Source organism: Bombyx mandarina, chromosome 09, assembly GCF_030267445.1.
Source record: "Bombyx mandarina strain Sakado chromosome 09, ASM3026744v2".
Classification (NCBI taxonomy): domain Eukaryota; kingdom Metazoa; phylum Arthropoda; class Insecta; order Lepidoptera; family Bombycidae; genus Bombyx; species Bombyx mandarina.
The window spans coordinates 5,983,145-6,005,398 of NC_143216.1; the positions used below are offsets into that span (position 1 = coordinate 5,983,145).

Genomic DNA, 22,254 nt, shown 5'->3' on the forward strand with positions numbered 1-22,254 from the left:
TAATCAGAAATGAAAAGTAGAACGCTCAATATTTTGATAAGAAATTTAAACACAAACATAATACATATTAAAACAAAGTTTGTTCGCAACAGTACCACGTTCTTAGAAGTTTGAGTAAATTCATATGGAAGTCAGTGCGTAATGTCGGCAAGACAAAGCCACGCATTATTGAAACAAAGGCGCATTCAACCCGACCCAAATCACAAACAGAATGAATGACCTTAGAAATCGTATTCATTGGGTCTTATTATCCATCTTGTGACGCGAGCCGTGAACTAAATGGACGTGCGGATAAAATTTATATTGTAAACCCAAAATATAACTAACGAGATAAAATTTAGAATAGAACAGAAAGCTCTTTGCGAAACATCACAAAGGAAACCACGCACTTGACTATTTATATTAACTATAATGTTTCAATATGAAACCATCATCACTGACAACTTAAGATTTAGATCCATAATACATTTTACATATTTGTTTCTGAAAGTCATTTTGAAGATAAAAATCTGACTTTAAAAGTATTTTTTTTATTTTCACCAAGGAATACTTTAACAAACTAACAATTATACAATATTATATCATAAACACATTAAATACATTATGTTTTATTCATTACAACATTTACTTCTACGTTATCACTCATTAACCTAAATGTCTTCTTATCTTACAATCAGTTCTAAATTACATGTAAAACAACAAACATAAAACAGAGCATTTCCAACTCGAGAAAGGCCATCAAAGATCAATTAGCCAACAATATTTGCATGCCATCTGTCGCGCAAATGTAAGTACTTCTAATGGGTGATGACTGAGATCTCTCTGTTCGAATGTTCGAACCACTTGTCACACAATGAACCCTCGATTCAATAAATAGGTCAAGTGAGTGAGACATGTGAAGATAGAACTCTCTCAAGGGCACCTATAAACACATACTTTTATATACATTTTAAAAATATTAAAATTTAAACAACTAACGGAATATTTTTGTCCATTTTTTGGAGTGTACTGTATTGGTTTTGTTAATTGGAATGTCTAGATTAAATTTTTTTTTGCTTAGATGGGTGGACTAGCTCACAGCCCACCTGATGTTAAGTGGTTACTGGAGCCCATGGACATCTACAACGTAAATGTGCCACCCACCTTGAGATATAAGTTCTAAGGTCTCAGTATAGACCTAAATGCTTTTCACTTCGCATAAATATAATAATTATAATGTTTTTTTTGGCCCGAAACTTTTCTTAGATCATGGTTACCAAATTTTATAATAATAGCCTAACTCAAATTGTTGAAAAACTCAGTTTGCTTGCACGAATGTATTTCGTAAGAAGTGTACGCATTGCTAACCCTTATTTTCAACATTTGTGGAAAAGGGAAAAGTGGGTTAAAGTCCTCTGGGACAGCAGTAAAATTTTGTTTGCATACTTAAGGCATCGTACCTATATAGGTCAAGAATCCACTTTTGATGAATTGAGGTAACCAAATGTTTTACAATACTTTAATTTCGACAAATAAATACCCCCCCCCCTTTTTTTTTCAATTGAGCCGATGGCCGAACTTCTTACGAAGTCAACACGCTGAGGGGGCGCGCGGTTCAATACGGGACTGCTAAGATGGTAGCGGCCACCCAAGAAGACTTCTCTCCACTCTCGTGCAAACACCCGATCCCCGCACCTCTCACGGCCAGTGACATCCTAATGACGAATCGATGACTTTACGTCGGCCAGTTGGGTTCAGTTGCCCGTCAGGCAGCCTAAGCAGTGGTGTTCCAAAATATCACGCTGGACACGAACAAGCCTGTCAGGTCGGAGCGCGATACACCCCATAGCTCGGCGGCGGCCGTTCGATGTTGAAAGGGAATTTCTCTCCCTCTCTGGTTCCGCGACCTTTGTTATTTATTGCCAAGATGACTGAACGAGCTCACGACACATCTGATGTTAAGTGGTCACCGGAGCCCATAGATATCAACCATGTAAGTATCACCACCCATCCCAAGACATAAGTTCTAAGTCTCAGTTTTTACAGTACAATGGCTTGCGCCACCCTTCAAGCCGAAACGAAACAGAAATACGGAAGGTGGTGAGTTCCCGTGCGGGCCCAAATTATATTTCTTGCACGTTTTATTCCTATTATAATAATAGTAATAATAATAATTACGTTTATTTACTCCACAATACAAATAACTTTTCAATTAATATGACATACATTTCTAATTCTAAACAATATTACCATATATTAATTATAAAAGATAAAAGATACGTGATGTCATTTCTTCACTGTAGAAGTCGTTGGTGAACATTTACTAAATATATATTAGAAAAATTTGTACCTGTCTGCGGAATTCGGACACTGGCTAAGTCCTATCGCCTAATACGAAAGTACCAGACGCCTTAACGTTTAGGTCACCACAACTTCAGAACTTCTTCTTTTTACGAGATGGTATCGAGAGCATCAGATTCCAGGACTTGTTGCTTTATCTTCACAGTAGGTTAAGTCTGATCCAATTCACGGGATGAAAACATGATCATAAGTCGAGTCCTATAAAATTTTTCAATAAAAGCTTATGTGTGCACGAAAATAATTTAACTATAAAATATTCTGAATTGCAGGGTATTGGGAGCAGCACGTCAAGGTATATTCTAGTCTTCTAGTAGGTAAAGACTATCCATTAATATAGCACCTCGTTGCCCGGAAAGAACCAATGCCGGAATGCGACTACAGCAAGTCCATCATCTCACAAAAGGAGATGGCGGAACGGGAGAGAGAGAGGCTGCCGTCGCCAATCCGGAGATCGTAGTAGGACGTTCGCCTAACTCCATCCCCTGTGAGGAGGCAATCTCCTTCCGGTGACGGTCACATGCAGAAGGATTGGACGACTGTGTTCCGCGGTACGGTCCGCGTTGCTATCCGGAAAGCTGGTTTTGATCCAACGGTGTATCCTGGAACTCCAGCAGCATCGCTTTCCATCCGCGGAGATCGGCGTCGTCAGTCGTCGTCGTTCGCCTCAACAATCCGTCGGTCGATCGTCCTCGGGTGTTGTGTTGATCGTAGGAAGTCCCTACTCTGCCCGGGTTCTGTGCGCCTTGCGTAGATCGAAAGTCAGGTGAAAGAGTATAAGGAGAGACATTCGGTGAGTAGAGCCCTAAAGACATCCTTGCGCAGTCTCCTCGTCAAGTTCCACACACCTTGCTTGCCCCCTAGGCGCGGACACCTCGTACGAAAATCGACCCCTGTCCAAAAAAAAATCATTTAATATAGGGATTGCTGAGCTCGCTTGCCTAGTTATTATAATCCATTCTTCCTCCTTCTCATCCACTAATCGTTCGAACATTGCTGAGCATCGTAATGCGCCTCCTTGAGATATTTTCTTGTGATCTGTACCCACTTATGGGTATCAGTAGTACAGTGACTGCATCGCTCAATCTCGTGTCTCAGACACTTCTCTCTATGATTTCGGGTTCAGACCCGGCGATTAAAATTGTAAATAGGCTAGTTAGCGTACAACTATGGATTAGGACAATCTTGTTGACATGGGATTGATAAAAACAGAGTGTCGCCCAATTTATACTGGACAGTCCAACCACTTAAGGTGAGCTACTGAATCTACTTTGATCTAAAAGAGGCGATCTAAAATCGCAATAAATATAACAAGTATTAATAAATGCTAAAGTATTCGAAATACCCAAATGTTTATTCTGTATAAAAACCGTGACAATATCGAACCAGAACTGCTACGGAATACAGAACCTGTGAATTGAATTTTCATTAATTCTGTGTCAGTGTTTACGAACAGAGAAGGGAGGATTAAATACCGGATTCGGCGCTACAGGAGCGAGATCTCTGCTCAAAACTGACATTATCAGGCTGGCCAAACTGCGCTGCGGGTGTTTAGCCAATTCCTACATTTCATAAAAGTATTGTCCTATTTCAGGGAATTCATGAGTTTGATTTTGTATTTATCTATTATAATTTAGAGGACAATAGGGTAAAATCAATAGGCGATTTTAAAATTTCACTAGCAGTAGCCCCTTTATTTTGTATTTTCTAATAATTTCCATAAATGTGAATGTCAGATGGATAGCTCGTCTGAAAAATCAAATCACAATATCAATTCAATATTTAAATTTAGTGTACCAACTCAATTGTGCAGTAATTTGGATTGTTTGAATTTTTTAATATTTCTAATCGATTAAATCTATACAATCGCAACAGTTTGAAATCTTGAAATACAAACTATACGAAAACAATGAAATGAAACGAAATAGCCAGCGGTTTTAAAAACGTATTCATTTAGATGGAAAATTTTTATTCCATCAATAGCGGACAATACTAAAATTTTAAACGAACAATCCGTTTGAAATATTTGACAAAATATGATATCAAAGCAATGTTAAATGAGTGCAACCATGTATGAAATTACGACTCAGTCCAGAACATCAGTTAGGGGTCATTGATTTTAAAGAGCCACTGAATTTTATTGTTATAAAAAAAGTGTACAAGGCAATTTATGATTTGCATTTAATTATCGATTTTAATTATTTAAATCACGAACCGGAATCTGTTATCATCGTACCAATAGTATTGAGTGTTTTTTTTAAGAAAAATGATATTTTAACTATTTTTTTTACTTTAATGAAAAAAGAAGGAAACACTTTCGTGAGTGTATTCGCACTTTATGCACTTTAATATGCACTTTATTGCACAAAGATTGTTTTTTTTTTAGTAACCGATTTAAATTAACTTAAATAAAAAACTAATTGAAATAGCAAAATACAAAATCTTCAACCGGGGTTGATGGCTATAAGTTATGAAATGAATGGAATCCAATATTTTGTAAAAAAAAATTAAACTCTTTATACCGTAAGTGTATGTTATCGGGATGAGTCATCATGTTTCAGGGGTAGCACCCAAAAACGGACTAGAAATACTGTAGACAAGTTTGCTTCTAACAGACTCTCGGCAGATTTCAATCTACCCGTGATTATGGCGTTTGCAACAGTACCGAAATTAACTATAAGTCAATCAAATTATATTGTGCAATAGATTAAAAACTAATGTTTGAAAGCAATCAAAGCAATTTAAACCCGTCACTTTTTCTCTACAATCTAGAAATGAGTCGAATATTATCAAAGCCGGCAATCTGACTTTTGAACAATGATTGGTAAATCAGAAAAACGAATTATTGACTTTGTATTCCATTGGCAGTCACAAAACTCTTCGGAACGACATCTTAGATAAATAACAGGTTAACTATTAACCTTTATTTAATGCAGGTTTTGAACCGTATTCTTTGAAGGAGACGATTATATTCAAATCAATCTGTATTGACATATCAATAATTTTTTTTTGTCCAAATGCACAGATTGCCACCTTTGATAATAGACGACTCAAATATAATACAGAGTCGGAATTGCGACATTCAAATTTTGGTAAAAAACATACCCCACGATTTTAATGTAACCAGGAATATTTAACTAAAGAATTTTCCTCACCTTAACTTCAATATAAATTACTAGCCGACGTAAAATGGCTGCTATATCTGCAGTTTCTTCCGCTTATTCAATAATTTGCCTCCACTAAAGCTATAGATCATGCTTATGGCCTTTTTGCCGCAGGTGCAGTTTTATATTGTACATTTAAATCATTTAAAATTGTTCAGCTCTCAGCTTCCAACAAAGTCTAACTTATAGGTGTACCTTCTTTTGATAAGAATCTAAAACAAGATTCGTTACGGAAGCTATTAAAAGTTTTAATGTTAATTACATTATATATTCCTAAACTTAACACCGAAGTCTTGTGCAAATAGTTAGAAAATGTTCGCAAATGTCATAAACCGTTGGCTCTTTTGGTTATTTAGCAACAGCTAATTAATATTTTTGTCATTTCTGAATCTTTAATTGAATCAGAAACGAAAATTCTATAACTTTATCGCTAATTCTGAATTCAGTTTCACCACTAAGAAGAATAGTCTAGAAACTCAGAGCTTTTCCAAATAATTTTACATCACATAAACTTTACAAAAACATTATTAAATAAAGCGTTTTATCTTTTTTTAATGCTTAGATGGGTGGACGAGCTCACAGCCCATCTGGTGTTAAGTGGTTATTGGAGCCCATAGACGTCTAACACGTAAATGCGCCACTCACCTTGAGATATAAGTTCTAAGGTCTCAGTATAGTTACAACGGCTGCCCCACCCTTCAAACCGAAACGCATTACTGCTTCACGACAGAAACAGGCAGGGTGGTGGTACCCACCCGCGCGGACTCACAAAAGCTCCTATCACCAGTATTTTCGCAAATTATAATTTTACGCGTTTGATTTTTATTACACGATGCTATTCCTTCGCCGTGGAAGTCAATCGTGAACATTTGCTTAGTACATTAGAAAAATTGGTACCCGGCCGGGATTCGAACACCGATGCATCGCTCAACACGAATGCACCGGACGTCTTATCCTTTAAGCCACGGCGACTTCAATTATCAACTATCTGTTTGTAAGACTATTTAGACGGTTTAATCTCTTTCTTGTTATTTTCATTAAATGACATTTTCAGATGATAGTCGTCCTTGACGTAAAGTAAAGACGTCCTTCGTAAAGTATTGGAAACGTTTGACATAATAAAATGAAAATTCAATCGCGAGACTAAGCCGTAAAAATAGTTTAAATTGTTATTAAACCCTTACATATTATTATAGTAAATATGACTTAGAGAATACCTAGCACTAGAGAGAGAAAGATCTGTTCATACTGTTACCGTGTGTAACATAAATTCCATCCCAAACGTTTTTGTCATAAACATTAAATTTGAAAAACGTTAATCTTGAAATTAATTAGCTCTGTAGGCTTTATTTTAATAAACTATGCCCTAACCAGTGACAGAGCTATTATTTTTTTGTAAGTTATATAGAGGCTTAGCGAGCTTCCTTTTTTTTCTAGTATTTATCCAATTTACATATCGACGCTTGAAAGGCAAACGTGACTAAGCGACAATAACTGCTTTGTACATAAATGATAGGCGAATAACCATATTCGATGCGCAAAAAAAATATATTTCTAAGTCTATATCCTCCAGCTACTAGCTAGATTCTACTACAGCTAGATTCGTTAAAATAAATTTTGTTTTCAGGTATTTCAACTTTAAATTAGTCTACTGCAAATTTCACGCATTGTCGATTAGTCACGTTTGCCTTTCAAGCGTCGATATGTAATTTCGCTTCTTGTAAAACTTCTAATTTTCATGGACACAGATGATTACAAAATTGTAAGTGAATCTTTAATCTTTAACAACTTAGCGATTCGACTATCGGCGAACATATTAAAGTTAATATTACAAGCGGCTCAAATAACCGACGATGTAATAACAAGCCATTTTTTGTGTGTTCCGTCAATTGATCGTCTAACAATTCTAATAAAATATTAGTCGATGCCTTTTTTGTTTGGCAATAACATATAGAGTAAGTAAATTTATGAAGCCTTGGTATAATATTGAAATTAACAATATTTAAGTGTTCAGTGTGTTTGTTCACTGTTGACTCTGAATTATCAGAAAACTTGATTTATTATCAAAACATTACTTTTTGTTTCTTCCTGTGTATTAAAAATAAAGGTTTAAAAATCATTAAATGTACTTCGAATTAATATAAAACGGACTGGATGTAATATTCCGGTCGCTTACTTTCAGTACAAAGAAAGACGCTATTTTGTGTCGAGGTTTCTATGACCATTGTATCCAGCGCTAGAATAGGAAGCGTAAATAAACACAAGAACTTGATAAAATAAACACATAAATTCTTGACGATAAGTAACGTATTAATGTCAATGCCTTACCATACATTTATATTGAACATATAATAAATATACACATATACCAGATACTAGAACATTAACTAAATCTCAATTGGATTGTATGTATAATTAATGTGCTGAACCAGTAAATAAAGTACCTAAATAAAGTAACTAATAATTCAATACAATTACTAAATTATATTATTTGGCCGATAGCAGCATAAAGTAGCCCTTACTATTTGTTGCTTACTTACATAATACAGGCATTACGTTCCCGAAGTAATGGAACAAGGCTGCATATTTATTTGCGGATAACGACATTCCTTATTTACCATCGCATTATATTGAAGTATCATTTATGCGTTGTCACGAATTCACTAGCCCGCCAAAACGTGCCTATTTCAATAACATTCATAATATACTAGCTTTTGCCCACGACTTCGTCCGCGTGGAATAGTTCACAAATAAATATGCAAAATTAAATGTATATTTTTCAATATTTCTGAGAGATTTTCTTAATATTTGTTTCCGTAAGAACCTTGTACAGAGTATTAGAAAACTACAAAAAAAAAAAAGCCAAATCGGTCAAGCCGTTTTCATGTTATGTCGTGACAACGGAAAACGGGTTTCATTTTTATATATATAGATTATCAAACAGATCTTTCTGCTTCTGAGATTTTTTGACGGAAATAAAATAAATATGCTTTGTTGATGGCTCTAATAAGTTTTATGATATCCAAATATACCGTGATGAGTATATGAGTGAGATGAGGACTGCCAACGTGAACTGGAGTGATGTCAAGGAGCAAGCGCAAGACAGGGTAAAGTGGAGAGAACTTGTGAGGGCCCTATGTACCAGCAGGGTACCCTAGGACTACAACAACAACAACAAATATACCGTATTCACGAATGACTTCCACGATGAAGGAATAACGCCTTGCCAGGAAATTCGTCACTGCAAATTAATAAATTTTCGAATTTAGTCCTAGGGCGCTCTGTTATTACGCAGGTGTAGAACTCACCATATTTCCTATTTCTGCTGCAAAACAGAGCGATATTTTGCTTTGAAACATAAAACGCCTTTTTTATATTACAACTGAAACTTCGACCACATAAATGCTAATATCCATTACCATTTATCTATCATCAGGTATGCTGCATACAATCCCCACTGCGGCGCCGGCGCCGGAGGGCGGGGGCAGCGGTGAAGGGGAGGGGGCTATGGATGTGGTCCAACAGTAATGGACCGCACCTATCGCTTCCTCCAAGGAAACCTGAACCACTCCGCCAGAGCTCAGGACATGCTGTCTCAGAGCATGGCGGAGTGGTCCATAGATGTGGCTGTGGTCGCTGAGCCGTACTTCGTTCCCCCAGCAAATGATTGCTGGTTTGGGGACGATGGCGGCCTGGCGGCCATAGTCATACGAAGAGAGGCGGCGATCCCCCCCTGGCGATGGTGACCAGGGGTCAAGGGTTCGTCGCGGTGCAGCTGGAAGGAACCGTCGTGATCGGGGCGTACTTCTCTCCGAACAGGCCTACCGTCGAGTTCGGGCATTTCCTGGACGGGATCGGGGCGATTGCTCGCCGCTTCGCTCCTCGTCCACTAATTCTCGCGGGGGACCTCAATGCGAAGTCTGTCGCATGGGGCTCCCCCCGCTCGGACGCTCGTGGTAGGCTACTGGAGAGGTGGGCGAATGCGGCCGGCCTCTGTCTGATGAATAGAGGGTCGGTTGCGACGTGCGTGCGGTGGCAGGGCGAGTCTATTGTGGACGTTACGTTCGCAAGCCCGGCCATCGCGCGCCGTATCCGCGACTGGAGGGTTTTGGAGGGGGCGGAGACGCTGTCAGATCACCGATATATTCGGTTTGATCTCTCCGCCCGCTCCGCAGTCGCGGACGTCCACGGGGACCACCCCCGTGGTGCGTCCCGATCATTCCCCAAGTGGGCACTGAAGCGCCTGAATAAGGAGCTCCTGATGGAAGCCTCTACGGTGGCGGCGTGGGCGCCCATGCGTCCACACCCGGAGGAGGTCGAGAGAGAGGCAAGGTGGTTCCGGGACACGATGCGTCGCATCTGTGATGCGTCGATGCCCCGGATCGGCCCTCGACTTCCTAATTGCCAGGCGTACTGGTGGTCGCCCGAAATTGCGCAACTCCGCGTGGAGTGCGTTCGGGCGAGGCGCGAGTGCGCCAGGCATCGCCGCCGCCGCCTGCCGCGGCGCAATGATCCGGTTGCGTTCGCGGCGGCAGAGGCCCGGCTGCACGGCGCATTCCGCGTTGCGCAGAGGGCATTGCAGCTGGCCATCAGAAGAGCCAAGAACCAACACATGGAGGGTCTCCTGGAGACGCTGGATGAGGATCCGTGGGGGCGGCCCTATCATATGGTGCGCAATAAAATGCGCCCATGAGCCCCCCCGATCACGGAGCGTCTCCAGCCTCGGCAGCTGCGGGACATCGTCTCGGCGCTGTTCCCGCAGGAGCGGGAGGGATTTGTTGCTCCCGCTATGGACGCGCCGCCGGAATACGACGGCGAAGCCCCTGCCGAGGTGCCCCATATAACGGGGGCGGAGCTCCGTGTGGCCGTGCGCAAAATGTGCGCGAATGACACTGCACCCGGCCCGGACGGCGTCCATGGTCGGGTTTGGGCCTTGGCTCTTGGTGCCCTAGGGGACCGACTCTTGAGGCTTTATAACTCCTGCCTCGAGTCGGGACGGTTTCCTTCATCGTGGAGGACGAGCAGACTTGTGCTGTTGAGAAAGGAGGGGCGCCCGGCGGATACTGCCGCCGGGTACCGTCCCATCGTGTTGCTGGATGAGGTGGGAAAGCTGCTGGAACGCATTCTGGCGGCCCGTATCATCCAGCATCTGGTCAGGGTGGGACCCGATCTGTCGGCGGAGCAGTATGGCTTCCGAGAGAGCCGCTCAACGGTAGACGCGATCCTTCGCGTGCGGGCCCTCTCGGAGGAGGCCGTCTCCGGGGGTGGGGTGGCTTTGGCGGTGTCACTCGATATCGCCAATGCTTTTAACACCCTGCCCTGGTCCGTGATAGGGGGAGCGCTGGAACGACACGGAGTGCCCCCCTACCTTCGCCGGCTGGTGGGTTCCTACTTGGAGGACAGATCGGTCACGTGTACCGGACACGGTAAGATCGTGCACCGGTTCCCGGTCGTGCGCGGTGTTCCACAGGGGTCGGTGCTCGGCCCTCTTTTGTGGAATATCGGGTATGACTGGGTACTGAGGGGTGCCCTCCTCCCGGGCCTAAGCGTAATCTGTTACGCAGACGACACGGTGGTCGTGGCCCGGGGGGGGAATTTTGCTGAGTCTGCCCGTTTTGCTACCGCTGGGGTGGCGCATGTCGTCGGCAAAATCAGGAGATTGGGCCTCGACGTGGCGCTCAGTAAATCCAAGGCCATGTGGTTCCACAGGCCCCGGAGAGTGCCACCTGTCGATGCCCATATTGTGGTTGGAGGCGTCCGTATCGGGGTCGGGGTGCAGTTGAAGTACCTCGGCCTCATTCTGGACAGTCGTTGGACCTTCCCTGCTCACTTTCAAAATCTGGTCCCTCGTCTGTTTGGGATGGCCGGCGCGTTAAGCCGGCTCCTTCCCAACGTTGGGGGGCCTGACCAGGTGACGCGCCGTCTCTATACAGGGGTGGTGCGATCAATGGCCCTATACGGGGCGCCCGTGTGGGGCCAGTCCCTGGCCGTGGGGGTAGCGAAGCTGCTGCAACGGCCGCAACGCACCATCGCGGTCAGGGTCATCCGCGGCTATCGCACCATCTCCTTCGAGGCGGCGTGTGTACTGGCTGGGACGCCGCCTTGGGTTCGGGAAGCGGAGGCGCTCGCCGCTGACTATCAGTGGCGGGCTGACCTTCGTGCACGGGGCGTGGCACGTCCCAGCCCCAGTGTGGTTAGAGCGCGGAGGGCCCAATCTCGGCAGTCCGTGCTGGAGTCATGGTCCAGACGGCTGGCCGATCCTTCGGCTGGTCGTAGGAGCGTCGAGGCGATTCGCCCGGTTCTTGTGAATTGGGTGAATCGTGACAGAGGACGCCTCACTTTCCGGCTCACGCAGGTGCTCACTGGGCATGGTTGCTTCGGTGAGTTCCTGCACCGGATCGGAGCCGAGCTGACGGCAGAGTGCCACCATTGTGGTTGCGACTTGGATACGGCGGAGCACACGCTCGTCTCCTGCCCCGCATGGGAGGGGTGGCGCCGTGTCCTTGTCGCAAAAATAGGAAACGACTTGTCGTTGCCGGGTGTTGTGGCATCAATGCTCGGTGACGACGAGTCGTGGAAGGCGATGCTCGACTTCTGCGAGTGCACCATCTCGCAGAAGGAGGCGGCGGGGCGCGTGCGAGACGCGCAGGCCCGCCGCCGTCGAGCGGGGGCCAGGGAGGCGGATTTCGCCCAAGCCCTGGCCCTCTAAGTGTTTCGGGTCTCTCTCACATGTCGGCCTGGGGACCGGCGAAGGGGACCCAAGAAGATGACGTGCAAGCTGCTCTGCACGCGTTTTATGCAAGAGCGTCCGGGTGATGGAAGGCCGGCTATCCTCAACCCACGCTGGTTCTGACCCAGCGGGGTATTCCGAGGGTAGACCATTCTAACCGGTGCCATCTAGGCGGGCTTCGGATAGCCTGCCGACCGAGAGGACTGGTGGTCGTGGCGCCGACGACCGCCAGTCCGGCGTCCCGAGGGGGAGGGTGATGGGAGAGATGTGCTCCGCACTAAACGCTTCACTTTCCCCCCTTTGCCTTTTCATGAGTTCTGTCTCATGCGAGGTTTGGATGCTGGTTGTTGAGCGACAGGAGGTTTTAGTCGGTTCAACTCCGACATGCCCCGCCCTCCATCCCCAGTGGAGGGCGGAAGTCCGGTGATTTCCTCCTGACAAAAAAAAAAAAAAAAAATGCTGCATACATGCTTACTGAGGCAGTAAAAATAGCGTATTGCGCTATTCATATAGATAGACTCTCAACTAGATAGTGGCATGTATAGTAACTAATAAAGACTCCATTATCGACTAAATCACTAATTACCTATCTTCAATATATCATTAAAAATTTCAAAATATTTTTTTATTCAATAGGCTTATAGGGTCGTTTTCAAATTTGGGGCCAAAAGCGAGTTATTTGATTTAATTCTCATAATCTTAATGTTACCAAGTACAGTAAATTTGTTGTCATGATAACAGCTACGTGGTCCAATAACTATATATTCGTAAACACTGCTAAATTAGGAGTTATACATTAAAAAACTACCCCAAATCTCTTAGGTATCACTGGTTCGAAATTCAAATTCTAACTTGCTTACTATTTTGCAGTAATGCGTGTTGAAATTCGGCAATTTTATCATCAGTATATAATACAATAATAAAGGAAAATTAACTAGATATTAGAATAGAAGAATTAGATAGATATAATAGAATTAGACGAGATATTCGAAGAATATTTGAACAAAATAAAAGAAGTACGATTTCTAAGTTTTTTAAAGAAAGTTCATAAATTTAAGTTGCCATCCGTGTTCGCGTTATCAAATGCGTAAAATGAAAAATATAAATGAATATTATTTAATATTATCAATAAATGAGGGATTGACTTGATTGTGATGAAGCATTTTTTATTCTGAACGTGCCTAAATACAAAAAATATGGAAAATTAGAAAAAGTTTAAATTCATGAAATCGTTACTTTTTTGGCCGCAAAATTGAAAACGACCCTAAACCCCTTTTCATGGTTCGAAGAGTAACGATTTCACATTCATAACTAATTATTTAAAAAAAAACTAAACTCAAATCATATTCTACTTAAAACAAATATATAACAATTTAAATTAATGAAAAATAAAAAGGAACTACTCTGGATATTTAAATCGTGCTTACACTGAGTTCACACAACGATGTAATTGTAATTTTCGGTAACCTCAATTTAAAGTTTTAATGAGTTAGTGACCTTACCGCAAAGATGGTTACCGCCGGCATAATAACACGCTTAATCTGCATGTATATTAGGTGTGTGATTTAAATTCAAAGTAAACTTTGAACTCCAACAACTTTCATATTTTATACGATTATTATCATATAGTGAATTTAACAATCTTATACCTTTAAACGAGCAATTCTTATATATATATTATTATATAGTCAGGTCATAAATTCTGTCACATGTTTAATGTAAAATAATTGAAACAAGTTTATTCATTATGTAACCATTCATATACCAAAATGAACTTAACAAAACATATATTCTAATCACACTAAAGTTTATTTAAAATGACCTCCGTGATTTGAATACAGGCCTTCAATCTGCGCGGCCAGTCGTCTATCGCAGCACGAAGGAGGTCCATGTCAATATCGGCGGCTGCCTTAATCAAGGATGTCTTGAGTGACTCCAAATTGGGATGAGGCTTTAAGCACGCCTTTTCTTCCAAGTGTTGCCATATCTTGTAATCTAACGGATTCAAATCTGGACTGGAGGAGGGCCACTCTTCGTGCCGGATGAAGTCGATTTCACGCGCCGCCAGCCAGTCTTGTGTGCTCTTCGCTCTATGAGCTGGCGCCGAATCTTGTTCGAATACCCAGTGCCTGTTATTGAACATGGTATGAGAAACAGGTTCCACAAGGTTCGTCAGGACTGTATTTTGATACACAACTGCATTCGTTTTTACACCTGTCTCACAAAAATGTACCTCTGTTAAGCCCCAATAAGAAACTCCCAACCATACCATGAGCGAGGATGGAAAATGACCTCGTTGGACACGCGGAATACGGTTGCTCGCTTCTTCACTACTGTGTGCGTACACCTTATCATTTTGTTTGTTGTAGCTCTCTTCTACGGTAAAAATCTTTTCATCCGAAAAAAGAATTTCCCGATATTTTTTTCCCGCGTACCGCTTCAACAAAGCGCGGCATCTCTTCAGTCTCAGGTCCATTAGACGAGCATTCAAACGATGTCCTGGTTTTCTTCGATATGGCCGAAGCCCTAAGTCTTCATTTAACACCCTTTTCACCGTGGTTCTGCTTAACCCCATCTGAAGGGCCAACAGTTTCTGCTTACGTTTGGGATTTCTTTGAATTCGCGCCTTCACAGCTTTTATCACTGCTGGAGTCCTAACAGACCGAGGGCGACCACTTCTTGACCTGTCATCTACACTAGAGTCTTCATTGTATCGTTTGATGGTACGATAAACGAATCTTTTGGCTATATTCAAATTTTTCAGTATGTTAAAAATTTTAATTGGCGCGTAACCGCAACGATGCAACGCAATAACTGCAACACGGTCTTCTTTAAGCGTCCACTACATATTTAAAAATGAGTAAAATTCTAAAAGTTATACATTTTTATTTTCATGAACAATTCGAAATTCGAATTCAATAAACTTTTTTGTGGCCAGCATTCTAAAAGAAAAGTTTTTACTGTGTGACAATACTTATGACCTGACTAGGTATAATCTGAATCTCAGAAACGGCTCCAATGATTTTCATAAAATTTAGTATACAGGGGATTTCGAGGGCGATAAATCGATCCAGCTACGGTTTATTTTCAGAAAATGTTGTTTTATTCGTGTTTTCAATAATCAACTTTATCGATAATCAACTTTATGACACTTCCCGACATCTATAGGCGAATAATAATACTATTTTTACTGCTTTAAAGATACAACAAGATGGCGTTATAAAAAATTAAAAAATGCCGAGCAATGCTCGGTCGTCATCTAGTTATTCTATTATCATCATCTATTATAAAGCCTAAAATATGTATTTACTTAACAGATGGTATATTTTTGCTTGGAACCTCACAAACACAACATCTGTAATTCGTTTATCAAGACAAAGTTCACTTCATATATACATATAAATAAAATTGGAGTGTCTGTTTGCAATATTAAGATAACCGCTTTTTACTACATGCATATGAATATATATACGGTACATGCACCAAAATAAGATTTTTTACAATTTTTGTTTGTCCGTTTGTCTGTTTGTTCGGGCTAATCTCTGGAACGACTGGACCGATTTTGACGAAACTTGCACTGATAGGTAGCTGATGATATAAGGAGTAACTTAGGTATTTTTAGACTAGCTTTGTCCCGCGGCGTCACCTGCGGTACGACAATAAACGCGGGTAGCATTGCGGGACTCAGCTATCAATAATAAAATTTAATTTAAATTCCCGAAGCGAAGCGAGTGCGGTTCGCTAGTATTAAATAATTCTCGGAGCTCAAAGACACCAAAACATGAGATGTGAGATTGAAATCTCAATTATGTAAGGGGTGTCTCACCATTTAGACCAGAATGTTTTACAAATTCGTAGTAGAAATAGACAGAAAAAATAATACCTAGTTACCTAGTACAGGAGCCCACAATATGTTCTCATTCACAAAACTCAGTGTCCGCAAAAAGGTTCTCCATCTCTTTTTTACGTGAGCGTCAGAAGAAGAAGAGCTTTAAATATTACTGCGTTTTTCAGGGCCTAGTTCATATTGTGTGCCTAGAATGCTTTTTGCTCCATAGATATTAGAAAATTATGTCGAGATGCTTACACCTGACATAAATGTGACACGATAATCCCTTATCGTACTCTCCTCGATTTACAACCCTAAACTGGCTGATGTGACAGCTAACCACTCGTAAACAAATACTCGTCAAACTTATTGAAGAATTCGACCTACCACTTAGTCTACATCATCAGCCCGCTAAGTTTATCGCAAGATTTTCCTATCAGGCCCTGATTTCGATGCGATAGACGCTCAAAGCAGCTGCCTATAGGCTGTCAGCCTACCTCATTGCTAACCACTTCCCACCTTCCTACATGAGCCCTTGAGCTTGTCCTGATGACGCTTAAGCGGTCCCTAGGCTACCAGCAACCGACTCATCCTCAAAAAATGATATGTTGAACCCCAGAGGTCTCGGGGTTATTGCACCGCCTCATTGATATTTCCATAAAATTTTAACAAAATGAAGATTAAATATTGGATTTGTGTCAAACAAGGATCAATCTTACATTTTTATTTGGTAGAAAATCTTAATTTTATGTTAATTGCAAACTTAATAACGGAATACTATTTTAGAAATTTAAATTTGTGGGTTGAGCTTAAAGTCACCTAAATATGATGAATGAGCTTCGACCGTTCCATTTCATACAATAATTACTATTGGTCATGAATAGAAGCGTCAAATGTGATTTTAAAACGCAATAGCGGTTTTTCATTAATAAGAAATACCCAATTTAAAATTATTTTTATTTGCAGTATTATTTAACAGAGTTTTTATAATACATAATTATAAAATAAGACTTTCTTTTAAATAAAACCTCTTTCAGTGGAGTACAGATTACTTTGTACCCAATGTACTCCTTGGCATGGATGATTAAAACCACTTTTACTGTTTAATCTTGCGTTCCTTTTTATAAGAAGAAGAAGTCTTCCTTTTAGAAGTCGTCGTGGCCTAAGGGATAAGACGTCCGGTGCATTCGTGTTGAGCGATGCAGCGATGTTCGAATCTCAGGCGGGTACCAATTTTTCTAATGAAATACGTACTTGACAAATGTTCACGATTGACTTCCACGGTGAAGAAATAACATCGTGTAATAAAAATGAAACCCGCAAAATTATAATTTGCATAATTACTGGTGGTAGGACCTCTTGTGAGTCCACGCGGGTGGGTACCACCACCCTGCCTATTTCTGCCGTGAAGCAGTAATGCGTTTCGGTTTGAAGGTTGGGGCAGCCGTTGTAACTAAACTTGAGACCTTAGAACTTATATCTAAGGTTGGTGGCGCATTTACGTTGTGGATGTCTATGGGCTCAAGTAACCACTTAACACCAGGTGGGCTGTGAGGTCGTCCACCCACCTAAGCAATAAAAAAAATATTTATTATTATATTGTTTCCGACGATTTAAATACTTTACAGTTTTCGTAACACGAAAAATAGAAAAGGTTTATTTAATTATGTAAATGATTCTAATTGAATTTGGTTGAATTCCCCCTTTTGAGCCTGTTCGATTTTGTAAGCTGGTAGCTGTGATAGAAGTTCCCTATGCCAGACCCTATCGAAAGCCATCGCTATATCGAGGCGGACAGCGAGAACTCCGCCATTGCTTTTAAAGGCTTCGGCCCACCGTTGTAAGGTATACAAGAAGATCGCTGGCTGTTTATATCTAAAATCTTCTTTACTGGTGGTAGGACCTCTTGTCCGCGCGGGTAGGTATCACCACCCTGCCTATTTCTGCCGTGAAGCAGTAATGCGTTTCGGTTTGAAGGGTGGGGCAGCCGTTGTAACTATTCTGAGATCTTAGTAGAACTCCATGGGCTCCAGTAACCACTTAACTCCAGGTGGGGTGGGCTGTGAGCTCGACCACCCATCTAAGCAATAAAAAAACCTAAACCTAATGAGTACTCAGAAGTGTGCCTACACAAAACTTTGTGCTCGACATTGTTTGAAGCTAGATAAGTCCAATAACGTCAACATCTGCAGAAAACGAAAATTTGTCTAAGTAATAGGGTATATTAGAATGCTATAATTAAATATATTCGCAGTAATCAATCTTGGTAATCAATTTCCAATATCTGCATGAGATATCGGAGCTAACGTTGGGTATTTCGGTAATGAAGAAGAGGATGAATAATCAATTTCGTTACGAAAAAAATTTACGTCCCATTTTATTTGTTCTTTGTTAGATTCGTGTTTATTTTCCTCAGGGAAAACTAGTTGGGAACATTTTTAACGGTATCAGTTTTCAAGAAACATTCAAATTATTTAATATAAATTAAAAAAAAAAACTGCTAAAAATTATTTATTACGAAATTTGAAATTTTTGACTGATATTTTTTTTTTTATTGCTTAGCTGTGTGGACGAGCTCACAGCCCACCTGATGTTAAGTGGTTACTGGAGCCCATAGACATCTACAACGTAAATGCGCCACACACCTTGAGATATAGTTCTAAGGTCTCAGTATAGTCACAACGGCTGCCCCACCCTTCAAACCGAAACGCATTACTGCTTCACGGCAGAAATAGGCGGGGCGGTGGTACCTACCCGTGCGGACTCACAAGAGGTCCTACCACCAGTAATTACGCAAATTATAATTTTGCGGGTTTCATTTTTATTACACGATGTTATTCCTTCACCGTGGAAGTCAATCGTGAACATTTGTTGAGTACCTACGTATTTCATTAGAAAAATTGGTACCCGCCTGCGGGATTCGAACACCGGTGCATCGCTTCAACACGAATGCACCGGACGTCTTATCCGTTAGGCCACGACGACCACGATATGAAATTTTGATTATCTTGGTAGAAGATACATATTTGGTTTTTGAGGTCTGGTTATCATAGTTTCTGTATCAAAAAACAAACGTGTGGCACTCGGGAACTGCCGCGGTAAAGCTATTGCATAGCATTTTTTATCAACTTATGCAATTATAATTAGACAATGATAATTTAATATTAAAACAATAATAAAACAAGACCACGCTATATTAAACATTAATAAAAGCAAAACATTAACTGTCCCCTTCACACTCATAAGCTAGACCGCGCGAGAGAGAGATGGGCAGACTTTTCATGATGCGCATACAGTGTGACGTCACGCCACGCGCTTATTCACAAACAGTACACAAGCGCAACGTGTGAATGTGTTGAACGCAAGCTACATAGTAGGCGTAGTGGGGGTGTCAGGTTATTTTCGTTACGGAATTTCTTGATTCAGTCGCCGCGCTCAAAGCCCGCGATAAAATCTATGCAATCGCGTAATATGATTTGGTACCCATTACACAATAAAACACATTTTGAATGTACACATTTCTACGACTACACGGATATTACTTTATTTTCAAAAAATATATACAAAAAAAGTATGCCAATAATTACCGTATATACGTTACCGGTAAATACATAAAAGAATTCATAAGCAATTCCGTTAATACAATAACGTGATACAACATAAGACAAAACAAGTTTTGTTCCTCGCGTCAGTAACTCCCTTCCATCCCTTAGGTAAGTGAATAACAATAATAATAGTAAGCCCGCTTCTCGTTGAAAGAGGAACTAACTCTCGAACAATCTAATAAGAAATCGGACGATAAGGAAAATGTTTCATTGACTAAGTATAAACAGGATAGACCGTGTTTCTGACATAAATGCATTAGCGGTTTGTATGCTTGATCATAAATATTTGGTGAATTCACAGTACCCATGTATATCCCATGAATATGGGAAGACTAAATGTTTTCAAAAAATGAACATTACATGTAATCTAAAAATCTAAACAATGTCATATGTTTCAATGATTACTGTCGAATAATAAACAAATTGGCTTGGCCTGGTTCCTTCAATGTTGTCGTGAGTCTGTTTGTAGTGTTGATCGCGAGAACTCCCCTACTCTGACCGGATTTTAACTCCGGCCGAAGATCGAATATCGGGTGAGAAGGTGCAAGGGGAGTTGTTTGGTGCGGTAGGGCTCTAAAAATATCCTTGACATCACGGTTTGCTCCCAACATCTGCAGACCGTCAGGTGTTACATACGCCGTGTGCCCCCTAGGCGCGGAAATCTCGTAGGGGGTTCGGCCCACTGCCCGAAAAAAGGGTCAGTCATTGTAAAGGAATCTTAAAAAATATTAATCAAAAAAACAAAAAGGGCCTGTCAATGTAACAGCATATTTCAAAGTAATTTTCTTCAACTTCAAAACGCGTAACAAATTTTAAAATTTGCAGACTTAATAAAAGACCGATAACAATACAGTAATTCTGAATTAGTATCCTGACCTTATTAATATCCTGACTCATCAGGCTGCAACAAAAATAGATTTAATTATTTTGATTATTAGTTCAGATTGTTATTAAAATTTGTTTTTGTTTCTGAAAGTATATTTATTTTTAAATGTGGCATGGGTCTTAAGCTACCCGATTACCTTAGAGAGCCCAAGTTTTGTGAGATGCTTACACATTGAAAACCCCATGTATCCGTCATATATACCTACATTAAGAGGAGAACCGGAATCTCACATCAGTAAGGTCGCTTTCCCTTTCGCAATTCCTCGACTTTTTATCCTTATTTGTACTGCTTGTAGAAGGTGTTGCCAACTCGGAATTATACAATCATGGAGTCCAGTCTGAAGGGGCGGATAAATATTATTTGACACAACGCATGCTAAGTAACGGTATTAACGTTCTGATTTTTATGACAGTCCAGTAACATGTACAATAACCGCTTCACAGCAAAAGGGGCCGTGGATTCCACTTCCCGGTTAAATTCATAAAAGCCGTCAAATAAAACGACGATTTTGGTTTTTCAGAATTCAGAGTCAAATCGGAAACCCGATAAAAACTGCTTGTAAAGCGTTTTATAGATTTGCGTTTACTTTTTAGTGCATTGTTGTAAAGTAGTTTAAGCGGTGCTCACAAACCCGTCGAGTCGGATCCATTCCGGCAACCGACTCCATAGATATCGTTCGACTATTTCTCGACACCGCTTTATTTGGTTATTGTCTAAAATTGGCCTAAAACCGATACAACCGCCAAATTGTACAAACGAAGATGGGCAATAAAATTTACGAGCCAAATGGAATTTTACACACTTGGCTTCGGTATATTTACACTTTCCTATAAAATTTGTAAAAAAAAATTAAATTAGTAGCGTCAATTCGTAATTTATTTGTGATTTATGAATTATACGTACGTATTACCATTCAATTCAGTGGATGTTTATTTCTACGGGAAGCTCCTATGTATTTCGGTTTAAAGATCTGTAACTATTACGACAGGTGGTACATACCCGTCTGTGCTCACAAGACACCCTACCACCAGTAATGCAATATAAAATTTTGCGGGCTTAATTTTTATTACACGATGTTATTCCTTCATCGTGGAAGTCAATCGTGAACGTTTATTAAGTACCTATTTAATTACAAAAATTTGTACCAGCCAGCGGGATTCGAACTTTGGCACAGTCGCATCGCTTACATTGATAAATGCACCGGGCGTCTTATCTTTTAGGCCACGACGACTTCAAATCTATTACGTCGGCAGTCTATGTGAACTATAATCAACAGCTGGTGGGAGAGAAAAGACACAAGTTTGTATACTTTAATATAATAATTAGCATTTATTTTAATTTACTTAATATTTTTCTGATGCTCCCAAGTGACATAAAATATGTAAATCAAAACACTACAAATGGCCATTAAGAAACCTTTTTTTTTTCTTTTTTTTTAACGCTGGGGAATCCATTTACGGATACCCGGTCGAGGGGGGTAACGGACCGGGCTATGTCGGACTCCGGCGCCTCCTGAGAGGAAGAAGGGGAGAAGAGAAAGGCCGAGCTCCTTCACCTCCCCCAATTTCTCACAGGAGACTACGCCTTGAAAAAGGCGCGCGAAGCACTTGCCCCGCAGAACGACTACCGACTAAATCCCATCGAGCTCCACCACACCGACTACACGAAACTTACGGTACCCATTAAGAAACCTAAGAATAATA

At 41.0% G+C, this 22,254-nt stretch overlaps 1 long non-coding RNA gene across 1 annotated transcript in view; it reads right to left on the reverse strand.

The window, feature by feature from the left end:
• Positions 1-588: 588 nt before the first annotated feature.
• Positions 589-22,254, reverse strand: part of LOC149502314 (uncharacterized) — a 125,123-nt gene continuing 103,457 nt past the window's right edge. Inside the window, exon 3 of the long non-coding RNA XR_016323503.1 lies at positions 589-3,230. This is a non-coding gene — a long non-coding RNA (uncharacterized LOC149502314). The remainder of the gene's footprint in view (positions 3,231-22,254) is intronic.